The sequence below is a fragment of the Pleurodeles waltl genome, chromosome 6 (assembly GCF_031143425.1).
Source record: "Pleurodeles waltl isolate 20211129_DDA chromosome 6, aPleWal1.hap1.20221129, whole genome shotgun sequence".
NCBI classification, from domain to species: domain Eukaryota; kingdom Metazoa; phylum Chordata; class Amphibia; order Caudata; family Salamandridae; genus Pleurodeles; species Pleurodeles waltl.
Window position 1 is genome coordinate 957,543,451 of NC_090445.1, and position 22,844 is coordinate 957,566,294.

The following is a 22,844-nucleotide window of genomic DNA, read 5'->3' on the forward strand; positions in this document are numbered from 1 at the left end:
TGATTTTCCCCTTTGATGGACCAGAAATCTAATGATTGACTTGCATCAAAAGACTTGGTTTCTGTAAAAGAGCCAGACACAAAGCTGATTAGTTGGAATTTTGCTGCTATTGGGTCAATACAGAAGGACTTGGCATGGATGCACTTTGTTACTAAATTTGACATTATAACATTACAAGAGACTTGGGGGGGTCATTCTGACCCTGGCGGTCATGGACCGCCAGGGCCAACGACCGCGGGAGCACCGCCAACAGGCTGGCGGTGCTCCCATGGCATTCTGACCGCGGCGGTACAGCCGCGGTCAGATACGGGAAACCGGCGGTGTACCGCCGGTTTCCCGCTGCCCAAGGGAATCCTCCATGGCGGCGCTGCAAGCAGCGCCGCCATGGGGATTCTGACCCCCTTACCGCCAGCCTTGTTCTGGCGGTTTTGACCGCCAGAACCTGGCTGGCGGTAACGGGTGTCGTGGGGCCTCCTAACAGGGCCCCACCAAGATTTTCAGTGTCTGCCACGCAGACACTGAAAATCGCGACGGGTGCAACTGCACACATCGCACCCCTTCCACTCCGCCGGCTCCATTCGGAGCCGGCATCCTCATGGAAGGGGGTTTCGCGCTGGGCTGGCGGGCGGCCTTCTGGCGGTCGCCCGACAGCCCAGCGGGAAACTCAGAATTACCGCGGCGGTCTTTTGACCGCGCACCGGTATTCTGCCGGCGGGACTTTGCCAAAGTCAGAATGACCCCCTTGGTCCTCAGAGGAAACTGTGTGCGGTGGCTTTGAAAGTTTCTCAGTTCATGCTGTTGTTTCACCTGGACAGAGAGCGGGTGTGGTCTAGTCATTTTGACTAGAATTTCAAACTTTTATAGGATTGTCCTAATTTCATGGAATCACAGGGAATACACATTTTTTAAAAATGATTTTACTTAATAAGTTTAATATTTTGTGTGTCAATTTTTATTATGCAGTCTTAATGAAGACTGCCAGATAAATATCTTGTTTAAGGCACTATCAGTTCTATTATTGATGTCCATAATTCTCTCTAACATTTTTCATGTTGGTATAGGGTGTGATTTTAATGTGAAGTTGGGGAGGAAATTTACATCATATGATCCCTTTGTGAAAGCTGATAATTTATTATGTACCGATGCTGATTCCAGGGGCCTGAAGTTGCTTCACACAGTATGTAACTTTGGTTTACTTAATACAGCAGACATTTTAGGAGACCTTCATCAACAGCCCCCTACACGTATTGGTTGGGGCAAATGCTTAGTCATAGATTACACTTTTATCTCTAAGAACATCAACTGTTTTGCCAACTCGGGAGGGGTAACTGAAAATATTTTTAGTGTCCATAAACAGCTTGAATTTGTTGTTAACCAACCATATTGCATTCAACCCTCTATCTCTCCGGATGTAACTGATCTGTTCCAGACGAATAGCGGCTTAAGGCTAAGTTGGAGAGCTTGTCACATACCTACACTGTTGAGTTAACTTGTGGGGTGCCACCTTGATTTATTTGTTAATTGCCACCACCTTCTGACCTTTTAAACGCATTTATAGTTTTGAACTTGGCTATAAGAAACATTATTCAAGGCCACTCAAGGGCTAAAGTGCCCCCGAAACAAGGGTGATTTGATAAGGATTGCAGAAATGCTAACGAGCATTGTGTGAAGCCCTTTTTGCTAAGTGCAGGAACCAGCAACGTGTTGCAGAGACAGGGACAATTTATAAACAAACAATCAACAATAGGACACTAACACTCAAAGAGGCGACATGGGAACAGTTCGTTTACATATGTTGTCAATGGAACAAAGTCCTCATTTCGCATGTCATTGGGGTTAGGATCTAATATTAATCCTGATAAATGGATAGAGCACTTAAAAATCTATCTATTCATATGGGGGTAGCCTTATGGCCGGTTACATGGATAGTGTACCACAGTTCCCACTGGTGAATAGTTTTAGCACAGTTTCCACTGGTGATTAGTTTTAGGTTGGATGAGGTTTCTGCTGCAATAATGGCTAGCCCATCAAACAAGGCGCCAGGCCCAGATGGGGGGTCCATGGACTTTTACAAGGAGAACATGCATCTGTGGCCCCCGTAATTACAAATGTCTTAAACAAAGCAGCTTCTTCCGGTATCCCTCTATCTTGGCAGACTGCTACTATTGTGGCTGTATTCAAGAAAGGTAACTGACAGGACCCCCATTGTTACAGGTCCATCTCACTTCTTGATTCTGTGATTAAGATTGTGGGGTGCATTATTTTGCAAAGAATTTAGGACCGTGTGGAGCAAAATGGCTCCCTTTGCACTGCTCAATATGGTTTGAGGGAAGACTTGACGACTATGGAACAGTGTTTAAATATGCACCTTATTATATTGAAATATATGATTGTCAAGAGGGGCTCCTTTTATTCGGTCCTCATGGATCTCAGTAGTGCTTTTGACCGTGTTAATTAGTCTAAGCTATGGAGCATTTCAATCAACATTGCCCTACCTTCACCTTTAATGGATTTTCTTCATGCTTTACATAACGGAGGACAGTGCTGCTGTAACATTTGGGTCCAAGGGTGAATGTACAGACTCCTATGACCTGCATCAGGGAGTTTGCCTGGGCTGTTTCTTGGATCCTATTTTATTTCTTCTATATATACTTGTACTTATACTTATACTGTACTTATGTATATGTACTTGTTTTTAGTATCATGGAGGAAGGACATGCCCAGGATAAAATTGACTTTCATTCCAGCCTTACTCTACACTGAGGGTGCGGTCTTGCTCTCCAGCACACCAAATGGTCTCAGGGATCTTATCAATGCTTTTGTTGTTTTTATGGACAACCTTGATTTAGAAATCAATATTGCTAAGACCCATTATATGGTTTTAGGGAAGCAAAACTGCAAAAAATGGACTATCTCCTTCAAGGGTAAAAACATCATGAGGGTTAGTGAGTTCCCTATCTAGGGATTACCTTTGACACAAGGAATAGTTGGCTGCCATGCCTTGCAAACCACTGTTTCTGTTTTAATCAGTCAGTAGGCGTTTGTTTGGGCTGGCAGCTAGAGTGGGGAGATAGCCCATAGTGCTCCTGTTGGAGGTCTATAGACTCAAGTGTCTGCCAGTTATGACTTATGAAGCAGCTATATGGAGGGAGTGGGACTGCTTGTAACTTCAGTAGTAGAAGAACCATTTATGTAGAAGATTGCTAGGCCTCAGCTCAAGCAGTTCACAATTTTTTCTCCATAAGGAATTCAGCTTATCATATGTGAAAGGTCATATTGAACTTGCCCTGCACCTCTTAAGGATGGCAGTCTGAAGCAATCAATATATGGCCCTTGACCGTGAGGTGATTTTAGTGTGTTTAAGCTGTGATTAGGGGCACAAGATCCCATGGCTGGGTTATATAAAGAGAACTACCGGAGCTTTGGGCAGGCCCGGTCTGTTTTCCTCTTCCCATAGGTTGGGTCAGGGTGAGAGTGGTAAGATCAAGGTGTAATTCATGACATCTGCTTCTGTCAACTGGGAACAAAATTTTTGGATAGACCAACTTTGAGCGAATACCTAGCAAACAAAGTCAGTGATGGTTCCAAGCCTTATCTCTCCCTAGTGAGAAATGTTTGGTAACATTCCCTATTAACAAAGTTTCAGGTTGGCTCAACGCAGTTATCTTTGGTTTCCAACTGGCCAGTATTATCCAATAAGTATATTAGTTTGTCCTTGTGATAATTGATCCCTGGAGACGTTAGAGCGCTTTATCTGTTTTTTTGCTGCTAGTATGAGCATTTCTGACACAGTTACCTACTACCTATTCTTAAAGATTATGGGTTCCGGCAGTACAGACTAGCTCTTTATTTTTGTCCGTATGATATCTGAGCCAGGTGTCTGTTATACTGTGTGTGGCTTCTTAAAAGTGCCCTGTGCTGGCAATTTGATGGATTTTTAGCCTTCTGCTTAGTCTTAGTTGGCCTTTTATTGTAATCTGTTTTTTGGTGTTTAGGACTTGTTATGACTGCATTTTGCTACTTCTTTTCCATGGTTTTTAGCTGATTTTATGACATGTTGTTTTATTGTGATCTTCTATGGTTATTATTCAATTATCAAATACAGATAAAGATTCAGATTCAGGCAGGAAAATTGATGGAAGTCACGTAAGCAAGTTATGCCTAATGCTAAATTGCTATTTCTACTTGATATCTACTTGAGCTCCAGTTAATATACCCAGTGTTCGATCAAAAGAAGAAAGTCTCTGTAGTGGGTTTTTTCCTATTAATTAGCCATATTTTTCTGACAAATTGTCATGCTGGACAGTTTTAATGAATTAGTTTATTTTATTGTGGATCTCAGTTTTTAATTTGTATAATCAGCTAATATACAGTATCCATGTCTTTTTAAAATATTGCAGACTGTTGTGCACCATATTTTTATGTATATGTATGATTTTTATGGAACGTTTTGGACGAAAAAAGATTATTCCGATTCTGAATCTTAAATGGTACTATAACTTCCCTGTGATTCAGTATTCAAACTCACTTACAGAAATCTGGGACAGAGTCTGTTGATAGGATGAAAGGAAATGTCTGGGAGATATCTTTGTGACTACCTGTCTTTGAGCGCATAACCTTATTATATAACTATCAACATCATGCACTATCTCTTGGAACTAAAAAATATCACAAAATGATGCCCGCTTCCTTAATGTTTTGATTAGTAGCATCATGGTCATTTCCAGATTAGACAATAGTAACTCACAGCATTTGTAGCATTCATAGAAGACCTGCATGAACGTAATTTAATTTATGATACATGTAGGGTTATGAATGGTCACTAGTCTGAGGAAGGCTCAGAGTTTGGGCAGGAGGAGAGATCTACATACTATGCTCAAAGAAAAGGATCAGATACAAAGCTATGTGACTCATTCTTAAAAATCTAAATGTTCTCGTGTTTTTAGTGTTTTAGTGCGTACAGGAATTGATTAATTCATACCAGGCAATATTTGCCCTCTTTTCCTAAGCGAAAAAATAACGCATTTAGGGCCATATTTATACTTTTTGACGCAAAACTGCGCTAACGCAGTTTTGCGTAAAAAAAATTAGCGCTGGCTAACGCCATTCTGAAGCGCCATGCGGGCGCCGTATTTAATCAATGACGTTAGCCGGCGTTAGCCGCCGGCGCTGCCTGGTGTGCGTGGAAAAAAACGACGTACACCAGGCAGCGCCGGCGTAGGGGGATATGGAGCTTGGGCGCCAAAAAATGGGGCAAGTCAGGCTGAGGCAAATATTTCGCCTCAACCCGATTTGCGCCATTTTTTTCGACTCCCAACCCCCATAGAAATGACTCCTGTCTTAGCAAAGACAGGACTCATGCCCCCTTGCCCAATGGCCATGCCCAGGGGACTTCTGTCCCCTGGGCATGGCCATTGGGCATAGTGGCATGTAGGGGGGCACAAATCAGGCCCCCCTATGCCACAAAAAAAAATAAAAAAAATAAACCTACCTGAACTTACCTTAATGTCCCTGGGATGGGTCCCTCCAGCCTTGGGTGTCCTCCTGGGGTGGGCAAGGGTGACAGGGGGTGTCCCTGGGGGCTTGGGAGGGCACCTCTGGGCTCCTTCAGAGCCCACAGGTCCCTTAACGCCTGCCTTTTCCAGGCACAAAGAACCGGCGCAAAAGCGGCCGTACGTCATTTTTTTTGACCCGCCCACTCCGGGGCGTGAATTTTGCCCGGGAGTGTAAATACGGCGCACATGCCTCGGAGTAAATTTTTTAGACGGGAACGCCTACCTTGCATCTCATTAACGCAAAGTAGGTGTCCACGCTAAAAAATGACTCAAACTCCATGGACTTTGGTGCTCGACGCGTCTAACGCCAAAGTATAAATATGGAGTTAGTTTTGCGTCGGAATTGCGTAAAAAAAAACGACGCAATTCCGGCGCAAACAGAGTATAAATATGTCCCTTAGTTTAGTGCTTTTGTAGCTGTCTTCTTATAGTAGACATAGATGACAACTTTGGGAGCTCAGAACTGGAAAAATACATTATATCCCAGAATCAAAAATGTCAAGCATGTTTACATGCCAAAAACAATACTTTATTTGCCTAGATAATTTTGTTCTTCTGATTGTCAAGATGCGCTTTAACACATTCGTTCATTCAAATTGGAATTTTCAATTATTTTGGCTGTTGCACTGCATAAAAATCTATATAGACCCACTGAACAGGACATTATAGAAGCTCATGCATACAAAACAGAAAGGTACCTAAAATGTGAATTGCAGAAAAAGACTCTTGCGTTAATAAATATAATAAATTAACTGGCATGTGCTGTGCCTTCACACAAGTTTGAATAACTGTAAGGGTGAAGCCAAACTTAACTTTCAAAATGTTACCCTATTTGAGAGATCCACTGGTGCAGGGAGTCACACTATTAGTTCACAGGGTCTGTACCCTTGCGATAATTTCACCTTACGTTCTTTAGGTTTAGATTTACATGTATACAAATGTATCCAGGGACAGCATCCTGAATATACTGCATTATCTGTCCCTCATGAACCAATGCTGAGCATCACTATGCTGGGCACTGAGCATGTGCAGAAAATGTGGTTGCCTCTAAAATCTTCGGTGGATCTGCAGTAGTAACGTTATATTTTTCAGGCCTATCCGAGAAAGAAGCTTGATAGCAGGACGTATCAATTCCAAATAGTTTATTTACATTACTATTATTAAATATATATGTAGGTGGCAATATCAAATCCAAATACCCATAACTGATTATTGGTCTTTGATACTTATGAGTGAATCCCTTAACTTGGTAGCTTTGTGGGGCACATGGTCATCCCGGAAAGCAAAGCAACCAGGTAGCAAGGCGTCAGAAGGACCTACCCAAACAGGGTGTTAGATAACATTAGTAGCAGTTGACTTAAAATTTCAAATACAATTTTATGGAGCCCAGGAGTATCTAGAAACCTATTTGCAGAATACCTCACCTGACCTAGGTGAACTCTTTCAGCACATCTGGGAAATCAACAAAGACTAGATAAAAAAAGAAGAAAGCCAACCTACGAGTTCAGAGCATTATTTATTTTCAGTGGAATACAAAATAAAAATATATAATTTTATATCAGTATCAAAAAGCAAAACGTCATGATTTTGGGACTTTATAAAATGTACAAATGAATACCCATGTATGCAATTGCACACACTTACAAAACCAACTTCATAACTGATTTGTATTTTTTGACAAGAGTTGGAAAGTGCTTTGTACTATAAGCACCAAATAAAACAACCACATGCAAAGCTAAAAGGCCTAACCTTAACTGTGGGGTTAATATGATTTTGTATATTGCTTTGTAACTGCAGTAACATTAGCGTTTGTAATATGTGTTATAAAAATATTAAATTCATTTTTAAACATGTTTTACTCTTTTAGTGTTCAAATGGCACATAAATCAATGTCTTTGTGTAGATATCATTTTTTGTGTGTAATGTTTGAAAGTGCAACAACTAATAAAGCACATAAATGTGTGAATACAAAGTAGAATTTCAAAATTTAAATACTGCAAAAAAAGCAAAAATGTGTTAATCTAATCATTTTTGTGAACATAGACTAGTGTTGTTGGTAAGTGAACGTTTAAAATGACTAGGTGAGAGGGATGAGACAGAAAACCAGGCAGAGACACTTATGAGGCAAATAATCAGATGAAAAGATAGACACACAGACATGCATGGACACCCCAGATTGTTTGCCTTTTTCTCAGCCCCATTTCTGCTGCTATTAGGGCTCTGTGCTCTCTGAAACTCCTATTCCGTGTAACAGTGTATTTGTTCCTGTCCTAAAATGATTTTGGTAAAATTGGTTTAAACAAATTTGTCTATTTAACTTTCATGTAAAGTCAGGATAGATGGTGCAGAAAAGGCGCCAATGACTTTGGAGTTAAATGTAATATGTGAGCTGCATCTTATATCAACACCACCCATATATATGACAAACTTATGACTGTCAGGGACATCACTGCACAATGGCAGGACTGCTGTTTATAGGAACTACAGTAACATAGCAAAGGAAAGTATTTTGCTACGTGGGACAACTGTGCTTTGTAGGTGCTTGCAAGCCAAAAAGGCAGGATGACTAATTCTTATAAAAAAATGGCAAACTATATATTTAAAAAGTGGACATGGCAACCGCTGATGGCTATGTCACTCTGTAGGTTTAGCTATAGTTTCCAAGGAACAGGTGTAGGTGTGATTTAATATTTGTTTCCATTCCCTCACCTGAGAAATTGCTAGAAAAGTAATTAATAGTTATTTCATTCTTAATTTTCAAACTCCGAGTGAACTGTGAAATAAGATGTTTGATGATTTGAGGCCAAAAGTACATTTTTAAAAATGTACTTTAAGCTGTCTGAGCCAGAACTGGATTAAAAGAAGTTCTGCCACTGATCACACCCCTGGAGCTGAAATAAACATTCTTGGCTGGGAGAGTTAATGACTCTCATCCCAGAAGACGATGGAATGGCTTTCAGCATAGGAAGGATAGGGTGGTGTTAACTGCTGAACACTTATCAGGAATTAGCTAACTGTGAGCAGCCTGAAACAGCTGGAAGAGCAAAGGACATCCTTAACACTACCTCTTTTGAATTGGAGACGTCTGGGGTGGCTTCTTCTATTCATTCAAGGGACCTTCCTAGACAGCCAGGCTCTTGTCACAGTGGGGGAGAGAACATGTTTGCATCCTGTCAGGTGGGAGGTGATCACATCCCATCTACTGTATTACAAGTTCCATCATATCCTATGGAACTTGTAAAACGCCAGGGATATCTGTCATGTTTGTGGCTGAGTAGCCCATACACCACAGTGGTAATCAGGTCCCTGATGTCTAGAAGACAGAGATTGTAAGAGAAGGAGCAAAACAGAAATAGCTATAAAGACAGACTTAGAAATATTTAGAATTAGTCATCTAAAAATAGTGATGATTGATAGACAGATAGACAGGCTGCTAGAGATGTCTAGAGACAGACAAGTAATGAGATAGAGATAGCTAGAGAGAGATAAAATCAAAGGTGATGACAGATAGAATTTAGAAACATCCAGATATAGACTGATGCATGTAAATGTAGACATATAGAGATTGAGACAGTGACATAGAGAAGAGATAGAAACGCATAGACAGAGATAGAAAAGGATGAATCAAGATAGAGGCAAAAACATATTAAGACACAACGAGAGACTAATATTAAAAAGATAGAAGCAGTTGGAGAGAGTCAGAGGAATAATGACAGAGAGACACAGAGACGGACAGGCAGAGAGCAATGAGGGTAACTACCTGGGCAAGGCATGGGATATGGACAGCTGTTACAGAGCTAGAAATGCTAATTCTTTAAGAAGGCTTACCTTAGCTGGACCTTCCTAGCCAATGGGGCTGGGGCTGTCTGAATGACACAGTTTTTGGAAGTCTTTCTTGCATCATGGTGAGTCACTGAATGATCCATGTGAGGTGGTTAGTGACAGCCTTTTTTAGTATAAATTGATATGAAAATAATGAAAAAAATGTATAATGAGCTTGTCAACATTGCTTAAATGCAGTGCAACCAACCACTAAAACACGAGTGCTGGTGACCCACCAGTAAACAGCCACATATTAAGAACTGGTGAAATTGAAATATTTTCTTATTGCAGATAGGTGCCCAATGTACTCTCTCCTGTCCCTCCATATGTGCAAAAATGGATTAAGATGTCATGCATATCCCTTTGGCATTGATGGATCGATTAGGCAAGATCAAACTTTTAATGAGAATGATATGTTCAGCTACATTCAGGCCTAAACATGACATTGGTTCAGTTGTATGAAAGGGAAATTCTTAATGTTAACTGTAATTTTGTTGTATTTATGTCATGGCTTGGAATGTACATTTTTATCAAAACCTCACCAATTTATAGATGTTTTCCTGCGGTTTATACAGCAGACCTTGTGCCACGCTTTGTTAACCAGTTAGGCCAACAATTATTCTAGCAAACAAATGTTGACATTGCATAGTAGATATTTCACCACTTTCAGAAAGCTACAAGTGCGCAACTACCATATTGACAAAGCTGATTTGCAGATGTGGTAATGTGTGGCTAAAATATTTGAACATGCTCAGAGACAAACTGCATTTGAAGTATGGCAACACTGCAATAATTACATCATATTGCAATAAAAAAAAAACATAAAGACACAACTATATCTCAGCAGCAATAGTACAACAATATCTCAACAACCAATATACACCTCTACATCAATTAATGGTGTGTTGTTGCAAAATGACTCTTTTGTATTACTGTGGTATATTGTGTTAGTAAATTAGTTGAGTTGGTGTGTTCTTTTGAGTCATTATTCTGCTGTTTAAGTGTGCTACATTGTTATTTTGGCTTGTAATATTGTGATATTTTTGTGCGGCATTATTGTGATGAGTTTTATGCTTAGGTTGTTTTTCAGTGGTGTTCTGTTGCTGTCTTCTTATTGTGTTGAAATTTTCAAAGTTATGGTCTGTTGTTTTTTGTGCTGTCTTTTGTATTTGCATTATTCCATTGTGCTTTTGGTGCTGTGGGTCTTTATATCGCATCCAGAATCTAAAACATCATTTACACTGGAACAGTTCGCAAATAAGACAAATTGAAGAACAGGTTGCAAATAAGACAAGGTAATAACCAGTTCTATCATCAACTTGCATTGATAGTTCATAAATAACCTGAATAAGGAGAGTTCCCATATTATAGTAATTTGAAAGGGACACTAAATTATAGGCAAGTCACACCCAGGGGTTACTGAAATCACTTAGTCCTACAGGCTAACATACACTGAAATGCACAAAGTACAGATAAATACAGGTTGTTAGGCTATATACAAACTGCAAAAAGTGTCCTAAACAGAGGTCAGCAGGAAAATGCTAGCACTACAAACATACTCCTACAGTATTTACCCCAATTAGAGGTGCTGTGATGAAAGCCAGTCAGCGGTACAGCTACACTATGATATAGCAACCTCTGACTGCAAACCACAGCTTACCTACACCTTTAAAAGTCTACAAAGATGTTTGACAGTATTAATGTTTTACTTCAGAAATATATAGAGGATATAAATGGTTTAAACATGTGAGAGCGAAATATTTCTGAGTCAGGTGCACGGACTAGATCCTTTGCCATTTATTCTGAAAAACAATCACCTAGACTTTGGTGTATCACTTTTCATTTTTGAAGTTATGAAAGTCTTACATTGTGTTTAAATAGTGAACTTTTCCTTCCTGAATAATGCTTACTGACAGAACTGAAGAGAATAGGCATAAAATAAGTGTGACAATGGCATTGATCAGTGACGGAGGATTTTCTGGCCATGTGTGAAATACACAGGAGATATTACAAATTCATCAAACGAACAAGCAATCCATAAATGAGGTCTGCAACTACTCAAGTCACAAGATGCCTAACTTTGTTGCACTGAAGGATACCCCAAACTTATCACAGTAGCTTTGCGAAGATCTACATATCTTCTTCAAAGTCAAGTTCAACAATATTAGGAAAACATTTATAAATAATATGTATGCATAACCATACCTTACAATAACACAATTTAAACGTCAGACAACATTGAAGATATTTGTGCCTGTAGAAGAGGCAGAGATGAGACAATTACCACTCTAAATTAAAGATTTTAATTTGCTGGTGGTCAAACTCTCTGTACCAACCTGCTTCAAAGTGTTCCTATCCAAGTTCATCCCAGACATCACAAAACAGCTAAAAAAGCATTATTGGCTAAGGGCACAGTTGTTGGTCAAACCATGAGCTCACTGTGCAAAGCCTACAGCCTTGGCCAGCACAGGCTGTACCAAGCCTTCAAGCCTCCAGAACCAGCTGTACATGACTTTCACTCATACATAGTGGTATCTGGCAGAAATTTGCAATCTCCCGATACGCCAGGTACCCATTTTCCACTCCCCAAAAATCAGGAGTCCCATCGGGTCATGCCCTGTGCCACACTCATGGCCCCAGAATCTACTCTGCAGGATCTCTGGCTATGTGCAGCAGGTTCTGGGCACCGAACATGGCATACCACTGTACTATCCATGTTGCCCCCATTAGCGCTGGACCCTGCATTAATTATGGGTCTAGGATTTGGCCTCTGGGCAGGTTCTGTGTCCGGCCTCTGTGGCTACAGAATTATCTGTTTATGGCCTTTAGCCATGCATCGTAAGCTGTAGGATACCCCATTGACACCAGTTATTCCCAACACATATTTTCACTGGGTGCAGAATGCATGAAATTTCATAGGTTCAAATTGAAAAATTCAAAACTGGATCTACTGAAATTTGAAGGCTTTTCCCCTTCACTGTCACCGAGGTTAAAATGCCTCAACTTCACCCTCAATCTCACACTCACTATTATACACCAGTGAAATAAAGTAGCAGAGTGTTCACTATCTAACTTCTCTCTCTCATACAAATCAGGCACCTATTCTCCAAACACCATTTAAAAAATAATCTAAGTTCTTGTCCAGAATAATCTTCAGATTCCTAGGCAAGCTATGCTAGCAAGTGCACATAGTTATCGCTATGTCGGCTGAATTTCAAACTATGTTGCCTTGTTTCTCTAGTCATTCAGTAAATCCGTACACCGTACTTGTCATGCTGCAGTCCACACTGGGTGGTGGAAAAGTGGCAGAAGCCAAAATCTGAGGTGACAAGTTCAGAAACATTTTTTTCCTTTGGGCCACTACTTCAGGAAAGCACTTTGTAAATTTTTGTTTCCATATCTACTTAACAACCTGAAGTTATTACACTGAAACTTTATCAATTCATAGTATTTTCCTTCATTCGTGCAATTTGTCATGTCTTGTTTGCCCAAAAACTCAACGGACCTGTGTTTCTTTCAGTGGTTACACTCCTATGTATTGTTCTTGTGCATGAACATTTTATAAGACTGTTAAATAAATATATAAAAATAAATGTTGTGCACAGGCAATGGGAAAATGCTGTGATTGGTGCAACTCCGAGTAGCATTAGGTGCTGTGCACTCGTAGTAATTGTCACCAACGAAGTTAGTACTTGAAGAATATACTTTATTTCTACAGTCTTTGTAAAGTGAGGGCATGGTCTTTGCAGCAAGATACCAGCTGCAATTTTGTATGCTCTGTGCCGTCTGCCCCGGTACCCTGCATTCATCCTATGCCCACGGGCAATCCACCAGCGGTGACTCGCCAGGTGCAGAGTCTGCATAGAGGGGATTTGATTGAACCATTTTTTGGCTGAAGTCGTCCGCCACTGTGCCAACTTTGAGCGATGTGGCCTGGGAGTATGGCCACTCCCACCCCTGCTGCAAGGGCTCATACTCGGCCCCTGGCTCTAAGCTCGATCGGAATCTGCCACTGCTCAGGTGAGCAGGGGGGAGCCCTTCTGCCCTTGGTGTAGCCGGAGGACCTCTCGGGGGCCAGAATGCCATGTATCAGCAAATTGTCATCTGTGGCACTTCTGGTGAGGTCAGGCTTGGGTGCCAGTGAGCTGGGCTGCCCTGCTCGTCCTGCGGGCCCATCCGGGCCACATCCTTTCGGCTGACCGTTGGTTGCCTTTGAATCCCAGTACTCTGCCCTCCCAGCCCCCCATCATATGGGGTTTATCCTGCTCAGCAGTTCTGGCTGGTGACGCCCACGGACAAAGTGTGATGAATGCTCAGCACTGGACCGCTTTGGGCCTCTGAAAATTTGGTCCATGTTTGTGGCGGTACCTTGGACCCTGAATTGCAGCTACAAACATTGTGCTTCTGGATTAGGGGTGATAAGTGGCAGTAGTGAGTGTGGGGGGGCTATGTTGCCTTCATTTGCCATGAATTGCAGAGCGCAGTGAGCACGGTGGACACACTGCTCCCTCATTGTGCTGCTTCTGGACATCTTCATGCATATGCAGGTCTGCACCAATGTACATTTCTTGCATCATTGAACCATGTGGGGCTGTCTGCAGTGGATTGGACAGGCTGCTGTTGGTTGGGGGGGCAACCAATGCACCCGCTGATGCTACTGGGACCCACAGCAGGGTTTGCATGGTGATTGATATCTCTCCCCACCACCCTGGACTGTAGTGTAATTTTGGCCAGTCTTCTGGCCCCCAGTGGGCCCCTGGGGTTTGTCCCTGAGGAATTACTGTGCGTTTGGCCCTGCCCATCACTGAAAGGCTGAGGGGCGTGAGCTGATATATCACCTGCTAAAGCTCTTCCCTACTTTACTGTGCCGTGTGAAACCCCTGAGGAGCACCCCCTGGTCCACAGAGATGCTTGTGCTGCACTCAATCAAGGACGCAGACGGGTTTGGAACCTTGCTGTAGTCACCCTCCACGCTGTCTGTGGATGTGACAGGCTTTTGGGAAGCCTCTTGCTAGCCATTGATGGATGCTCATAATGAACATACCTAGGGGCCCAAAAGTGCAAGTAGGCCCTGCTCGCGGTTGGAGCCACCTGTCACTCTGTAGTGTGGCTCCACCGAGCTGCCCCCATCAGCCGCCACCCAACTTGGGGAAGGACAGACCACAGAGGCTGGGCTCAGCAGACCAAGATAGACCAATTTACAGCCCCGAAATCAAACACAGGGTTGAAACCTGTGCCACAAGAGTGTCCAGAATGTATACTGAAACCACAGGGTCTGACCAGTGCCCAATTATTAGCTGCAATAGAGACCTCAAGTGTGATTTTTCTGGCAAAAATTGAGGCTTTTTCCCAGAATGTGGGTCTATTATGTGCAGATCTTTGTGGAGTGGCAGAGTGCGCTTTGCCTACTAAGCAGGCTGACTCCAGGTTACAGGGAGAGGTTGCCTCTTTGCGGGCTGAGCTGTCATCCTTATTGACTAGAGTGAATACACTATAGGCCACAGCTGAGGACGCAGAGGGTCACTCTGTCACTTCAACCTCTGCTTCATTGGTTTTTCAGAGAGTGTGTAAGGTCAGGGCTTGGAACTCTTTCTTTATTGCTGAATAACAACAATGATCCCCTCTCCCCAATTGTCCTCCTGCTTTGTGGTTGAGAGAGCTCATAGAGCATTAGTGCCTAAGCCCCATGCCAGAGCCCCCATGCATACTGTCATATCACAACTGCTTAACTCTAGAGACAGGGATTCTATCCCACAAGCGGCGGCCTGGACGGAGACCCCAAATTTGAAACTCATGTGAACTTCATCTTACCCGACTATACCAGGCAGGTGCAACAGTTGCGCCAGACGTTTGGGGGATGCTGCTATATGTTCTTATATCCACCAAAATTAAAGGTACTGCATAAAGACCATTCACATTTCTTCACCAGACCTGAGGTGATATGGGACTGTCTGGAGGTCCATGGCAATGGCAGAATCCCAGCACTTCTCTCTGCGGGCCTGGCAGCAGGGTGGTGAACCCTTGGCACTCACTGCAATTGGGGCAACAGAGTAGACTGGGCAAAGGAGGCTCCAGATCCATCTCTTGGATGGTGGTCAGGGTGATGCACACTAGATCTGGAACAACAGAGATCGGAAAGAGAGGCAGCAATGGCATTGATGGAGGCAGTGATGGCCTCCAGCCGAGACTCCAGTGCCGTGAAGTGGTGGAGAAGACAGTTGACATGGGAGAGGTTAGATTTTGGCGGCTGCCACGGCTGTAACAACTACCCATGTACGCATTTATCCTGAGCTGTGATTCCTCCCCCAATCAGGAGGAGTCTACATATTCTAATTATGCTTGCAGAATCCCCTTCTCACACCTAAGGTCCCTTTCCAGATGCAAGGTTTCAAGGCAGATATTGAGGGTAGATACCTCTTGCTGTGTGGCCTGCTGAATGGACGTTAAGTGTATGCCCCAACACAGATGAGGGGACATTTAATCTTGACCTAGAATGTGAACTTCTCTTGAAACCCCCCTACTTTGGGTTGGGGATTTTAACTGTGTGCTGGATGGCAGTTGAGATTGTCAGCCTCCTAGCGTGAGCATAAAGCCTAACATGGTAGATGCACTGCGTGGGGTGATGGGCTGGATGGGCTGTTTGGATGTCTGGTGCTCAACACACGCAGGCGTCAAGGAATACACATGCTATGTCCCAACACACAACACATACAGTCACCTAGACAGATTCTTAACAACAGTGGACACAGCCACTGAAGTATCGCAGACACAGATACTGGGTATATTCCTTTCAGACCTAGCACTGCTGCTTCTGCAGTGGGGGATAAGTAGTGACAGACCTTTGGAGCCCTTGTGGCTACTTCACCTGGAAGCACTTACTGGCTCACTATTTGACGAGGAGCTCAGATAGGTGACAGCCGGCTACTTATGTCGGCCCATAGGGGTATAGAGTGTGACACCCTGAAGGCAGTAATGCAAGGGGAGTGCTTGTCATATATCAGTGGCTTCAGGCATCGCTTGGACATGCAACTGCTTGAGGAGGAAAGGCAGTTGGTGGCCATCCAGCAGGACACTCTTGCACTGGGAGCCCAGTATGGGCTGCTATTGAAAGCCCGGAGGGCAGTGGAGGAGACCTGGGATAGGCTGGACTGACTGGTTCGAAGAGACTATCACCAATTACTGACCCATAAAGGCGATAAATCAGGATGTCTGCTGGTGTGGTTACTTAGGAGGGAATATCCACTCCCAGTAATTCTTTCTTTGAGATGCCACAATGGCACTCTTGCAGGGTCACAGGCTACAGTTAACCTCCTACTCTGGGCCCACCACACTTCAGTTTATGGCACACTGGGAGTTAGCAGCTTGGAGAGGGCATGTAACCTCCTGGATCTGTTGCCACTCCCTCGCCTCATGGGTGAGCAGACAAAGCCTTGAGAGAGAGCTCTCTATGGAGGAGTTAGGGGAGGTGGTTTGGGAGATGGCACGTTGTAAGGCACCAGGCTCAGTGGAGTATTACCATACATATTCAGGGTTATTCCTCCCTCACCTGCGAGAAACACTCTGAAAGAGAGTAGAACGTGGGGTACTGCCACAGACCATGTCTTAAGCACAGATAGTTATGCTCCCTAAACTGGGCAAGGACCCTTTGCATCCCAGTTCCTATGGTCCCCTGTCCATGCTGGAAGTGATGCAATAATTCTTCCTACAAGACTGCTTGGCATTGTCACTTATCTGGTACACGATGACCAGTGTGGCTTTATAATGGGGCAGTGGACACACATAAATCTGCAGAGGTTATCACGTCTTGCAGTCAGTAGCTGATAGTGGGATAGAAGCAGCATTGATTGCTTTAGATGTTGAAAAAGTGTTCAGCACCATTGACTGGGCGTACCTATGGGAAGTTCCCTGGAGAATGCAGCTTGGACCAGTAGTTCTGTCCTGGGTAAAGCTGCAATATACACTGATCCGGTTGCAAGGGTTCGGACAGGCTCTGTGGAGTAGGATCATTTCCCTATTGAGAGGGGTACTAGACACGGATGCCCCTCCTAGCTGCTCCTTTTCGCTCTCACGATGGAGATGCTACTGATACACCTTTGCTACAACATGGCAGAGTGGGGGGAGGTGAGGTTGGGGGCATCACCTACATTGTTTCACTCCAATCAGGTGACATGTTAGTGTATATCACCCACCCAAGGCAGTCAGTGAGAATACTGTTGCACACCATGTATTAATTTGGAGTGGCATTGGGCCTTCATATCAATAAACAGAAGACAATACTGTTTCTATTGGCTGTAGTAGCAAGGATACGGTCAGCTGAGCTTCCCGTGACTCAGCTTCAATGGTACAGGGAGCACTTTTGGTATCTAGGGAACCAGATAGCAACCACGTTGGTAGCTTGCTAAAACCTTAATGTGGGAAGAGTCCTTTGGAGGCTAGAGTACTCCATCTGTTTCTGGGTCTTCCTACTGCTGTCGGTGATGAGCAGGGTTGTGTTGGGCAAAATGGTTCCCCTGCCCAGCTGCCTCTATGCCCTGCAAAATGCTATTTATGAAATTCCATCACCTACCTTCATTAAACTTCAACTCCTAGTGTCCCCAGTGTGGGCATGTAAACAGAGCAGAGTTAAGCTAAATCTGCGGAAGTTAGACATAGACTTGGGGGGGATCTGGGACTTCTGAACCTCAGAATGTACTACTTTGCAAACCTTTGCAATATACTGCTCAGTGGTGTTGTGATGGCTCGAACATGGAGAAGAGTCTGCTGGGCTCATCGGGCACTCGGGCAGACATCCAGCACTGCCTCATGCCGAGGGTGGGTATGTCAGACAACCACTCCTTTGTTTTCCGGCAGGTGGCTGTGGAGTGGGAGCAGGTGTCAGTGCAGGAGTTGTGACTCTTACCTCTTCTTTAGCTGAAGCCTATACGTGAAATCTAATCAGTGATGGATCTGACGCAATGGTTTGCAGGTGGTTTCAATACAGTTGGTGACCTATACATTAACAGTATATTCCTTATGATGAAGGAGGCTCAGGACATGTTTAACCTTTACTGACGTCATTTCCTACAATACGCCAAAATATCATGTACAATTTGTGGGATCTGGCTGACTTTCCCATGCAAGCCTGTGGAGTCTCAGACTCATGGGCATCCTGAGGCCTCGTCTCATGCTTTTATAGAGCCCTTAAATTGAAGGAGAAGAGAGCCTTTGCCCAGGTCAGTGAAGTAGCATGCAATGCGAGTATAAACTTACACTGTTTTATTACTTACACCAAGCCTACCTGACCACATTGTTCTTACGCAGGATGAAGAGTACTCGTTCAGAAGACTGCCAGCGCTGTGGGGGGACTCCAGTGACTTTTCGTCATCCGACTTTAGATTGTGGTGATGCTTTACGAGGGTACTGTCAGAACGTTCTGCAGACATTACACAGAGTCACGCGGGTGGCGGGTGAGGCCTCTGTGGAACACTGCTTGCTTGGAGTGCTCCAAACACCTAAACAGGGGGCCTGAATATGCCATAGATTCACCATCTTGAGACTAGTGTTAGTTAAGTTGAGGGGGGCCATACACTGGACACAACCCACAGCCCTGATGGGCAGTGGATGGCTGGCAGAAGAGAGACATTTATGAGATGTGCACATAGATGAGAATGCTGAGTGGGATCTAGAAATGTGGGAGGATAAGCTGAATGGCCTGTCAGAGGGTGATTTGCTGATGCCTGCTCTCCCCCTGTGTTTCAGGGTGATGAGAATAGGAGACACCCCCCCGACTGGCTTGAGTACCGTGTCAGGTTTCAAGATTGGAGGAGTGTCTATATTTTGTAGGATTTGGGGGGTTGGTTTTTGTGTGGGGGGGTGCTATTGCTGCATCTGTCCCCCCACCCCTTGTTAATTCTCTCCTGCCTCCCTCCTGTCCTCCACCTACCCCCATAGCCTGTTCAGAACCTTATCCTTCTCCACTTCCCCCACTGTGTCTTCGCGGGATACACAGGAGACACATTTCTTTTTTATTAAGATGTTGTTTCTGTTAGTGTAAGATTTCTAAGTATTAGCTGCATTTTTTGCTCATGTTGTGCATTTGATTCTTTGATCATCCTGTAAACTGTTGAACGATGCACTAGGCAAGTGGTTGCCTTGCATGGTTACATAATGCCGGAGCTATTTCCAAGACGCTTAATTTTTAACCAACTGCTAATAAAAACATGTTCGTAAGGGGCAAGACCTCTCACAGCTGTTTGCCCCTTCACTCTTTCCAAACATCTTCTTTAGAATTCTCTCCCTCCCCATGTCATGTAACATATAACTCTATGGGGCACATTTGTTATTATATCATGCAATGCGGTGCAGCAAGGGAACTGAAAGAGAGAGAGCAGAAATGTGCCATATTTACAAAATTATGGAATGTTTCTGCTGTCTCCTAGCACTGAGGCACTGGGTGTTGCATAGCGCCAACGCACCCTTGCATTGTAGCACAAGGGTGGCTGTGCTACAGGCGGGATATTTTTTCTGTGCAGGAAGGTGGCAAGCCCTTTGTGATAAGGCGAGCACAGCCTATTTAGTTGCATGTGAGACTGTTCCCAGGTCAGCCCCTTCATCCTGCCAGAAGATGGTCTATTCAAGCACACCTAGTCCCTTCATTTTGCGACTGTCTGGGAGCACTGACAATGTCTGCTAGCTACATCGCATGTGCAATGACAAGTTACAGGGACCAATGGCTATGGGCAGGAAAATGCCAGCTTTCCAAAATTGTAAGGAGTATTTTTAATTACAACTCCATAGACATGAAATGCTTATGTGTCCCTTATCAAAGGTTAGAACTTAAATGTTATAAGGCAATGCAATGTTATTCTATAGGATAGGTAGGCCTCACATCAGTGAAAAACTAATTTAGGAAGTTTCACTATAAGGACATGTAAAACTTGAATGCATGTGTCTAACCTTCTCATTACAAAGCACTCTGCACTATGGGCTACCTAGGGACTACCTTAGGGGTGTCTAATAGGGAGGTTTAGGGTTTGGCAAGGGCTTTATATTGCCAAGTAGAGTTGGCAGCTTAAAACTGCCTTCAGGCTGCAATGATAGGCCTTAGACGGGTCTTAAGGGGCTAAGTGGATGGCAAAATAAACCACTCTCTAAGGGATTTATAAGTAAATTAAAGCTTTAATCACATGGAAGCCAATTTTACCATGTTTAAAGGAGTGAGCACAAACACTTTAACACTGGAGTCCTAAGGTCAACAAAAATGAGAGCAGCAAAAAGTGGAGAGTAAAGGCAAAAGGTTTAGGGGTGACCCTACAGAGAAGGCCAGGTCCAACAATCCTGCACTGCACTGCATGAAAAGAAGAGAGCTGGGCAGCACCATACCTTCAGAGATACAGCTTTGCTGCTCTCTTTCCAAGTGCTAGAGCTCCTTCCGGCTGCCTGGTGCCACACACTCAACCTTGCAACATAGTGTAAAGTTGTCTGCATAAGTCTAGAATAAGTTTTGTAATGGAAAAGTGCCCTTGCAGTACAAAACACTCTGGTTAGGCATACTTTTAACTTTTCCTACTTTGTGTGCTGTACAGTACAGCACACAAACAAAATGAGGAAAGTTTGGAGAATAATTTTTGTTCTCCTTCTTCACACTTACCTAAAGGAAGTGTACTTTTGGGTGCAATGTTCTATCGAAAATGTTAGTAAATAGGACTTTGTATCAAAAACATAGATGGCTGTGTGGGAATACTTATGTTGCACCTAAGTTGCACCTCCCTGAGTTGCCTTTAAACAACTTTCTTCATAAAACACGTTTTACTCAAGAAAATAAATGCCAAATCAACACTGAGTGCAGATTTACATTACCTATTTTGACGTTGCACTGGTGAAAAGTGTTGAGAAATGCGTTCCTAGTATATTGTAGGGCTGTATGCAGAGTCCAGATAAGGTTCTCTATACATTAAAGCTAATAGGCATACTGTTCTTCCTAGCAATTGTTTGAGAGAATGGCAAACTGATTTCTGAATCAGTACCATCTGGGGTATGATTAACATTTCATGGGCACTGCAGAAAATAAAAACTTAAAACCAAAAGATTAGAGTATATTTATAAAGTAAAGTAGAATGTATTCCCTTGACACTTAGGCCTCCCCCATCCCAATAGGAGTGGGCAATTATAATCCGCAAAATGTAACCCTCTGCAGAAATACTGTTGCAAGGAGTAAATTTGCCGGAAGTAAATAATGGAGATTACATATTTTAGGTGAATAAAGCACAGGATTTTGTCTTACTCTGCAAAAAAAAGACCTTCTTTTTTCCTGTATTTCACCCAGAGATTTTGTCAGCTTGCAGCAGTGAGAGCGCCAGGTGGAATACCACCCAAAAGCAGAGGTACCACTAAATTATAATTCCAATGTGCCCATTGACTGCAGATAACAGGCACCTCAGAACTGATAGGCCACTCATAATGAGGGAATTCATGGATTATACATAAAATTCAACAGGCAGATTATGAATTGACAGTGTTGCAGAACCAGCATGAAGTACAGCAGCCTTTTTATCAGTAACTTCACATTTGTGTCATTGTATGTTGAAAGACATGGGGTAGCAATTGTCATATGTGTATTATCGGCCAAGAAATGTTTTTATAATCTTTTTAAACTTGTTTGGTTGCAAATGATCCCACAGTTTGTATCTGCAAAACATTTGATTGGGTAGTTCTTTAATGGGGCAGAGCGCATACACCCATCAAAGACAACTTTAAATTGAGACAAAGCAAGGAACTTCCATTTGTCAGCATTTATGATAAATCCCCTTTGAAAGGTGGGCAGCAGTAAATTATAACAGTCAAAACCACTGCAGACAGCGCTATCAAGTCCCCTATTTTGTTTTGTCAAACCAAGTTCCTGTACGTGTTACACAATAAGGGTGTGGCTTAAAAGATACAAACTAAAATCCTGTGCTTCATGCAGCATGTCACTCACTCATTTGAGTGCCTCTCTCTGGATTTTCTGTTGTTGCATCTATATCACATAACAACAGACATATGCCTAGAACTATTGGCTTTGCAGCAAATGTGTAACAAAATTGTTTTTATTATAAAAGGCTGGAATTGAATGGGTTTTAAACATATGAGACTAATTAAACACATCTAAGATCTGTGGAAGGCACAGTGGTCATTGTAGTGCTTTAGTGTTACCATTACTCCCTTTCCTCCCTTCACACCACTTTCCTCTGCAGTGTATCACTCTGTTAGACAATTAAACCTTGTTTCTCCTAATTTCTTCCTGAAATCCTCAACCTATATTCCTCAAATATAATTTCCTTACACTTCCCCACCGAGTTTTCATCACCTGTGGAGAAGTGTGGCACAATGGTTAGAGTGGCAGACCCTGATGCAGAGATCTGGCATGGGACCAGGGTTCAATTCCTACCTAGGTGGGTCTTGGGCTCAATTCCCTTGGACCAGATAATTCTCGCCTAGGTGCCCAATCTA

At 43.2% G+C, this 22,844-nt stretch overlaps 1 protein-coding gene across 6 annotated transcripts in view; it reads right to left on the minus strand.

Annotated features, from left to right (window-relative positions):
- The window catches only part of LOC138300428 (heparan sulfate glucosamine 3-O-sulfotransferase 1-like), a 734,894-nt gene that overhangs the window by 255,395 nt on the left and 456,655 nt on the right, over window positions 1-22,844 (minus strand). Inside the window, exon 3 of one of the 6 annotated variants that reach the window (XR_011204936.1) lies at window positions 9,384-9,501. The exons of the other annotated variants lie outside the window; for them this stretch is intronic. The gene's annotated coding sequence lies outside the window, so the exon portion shown is untranslated. The remainder of the gene's footprint in view (window positions 1-9,383; window positions 9,502-22,844) is intronic. 6 annotated transcript variants of the gene reach the window in all.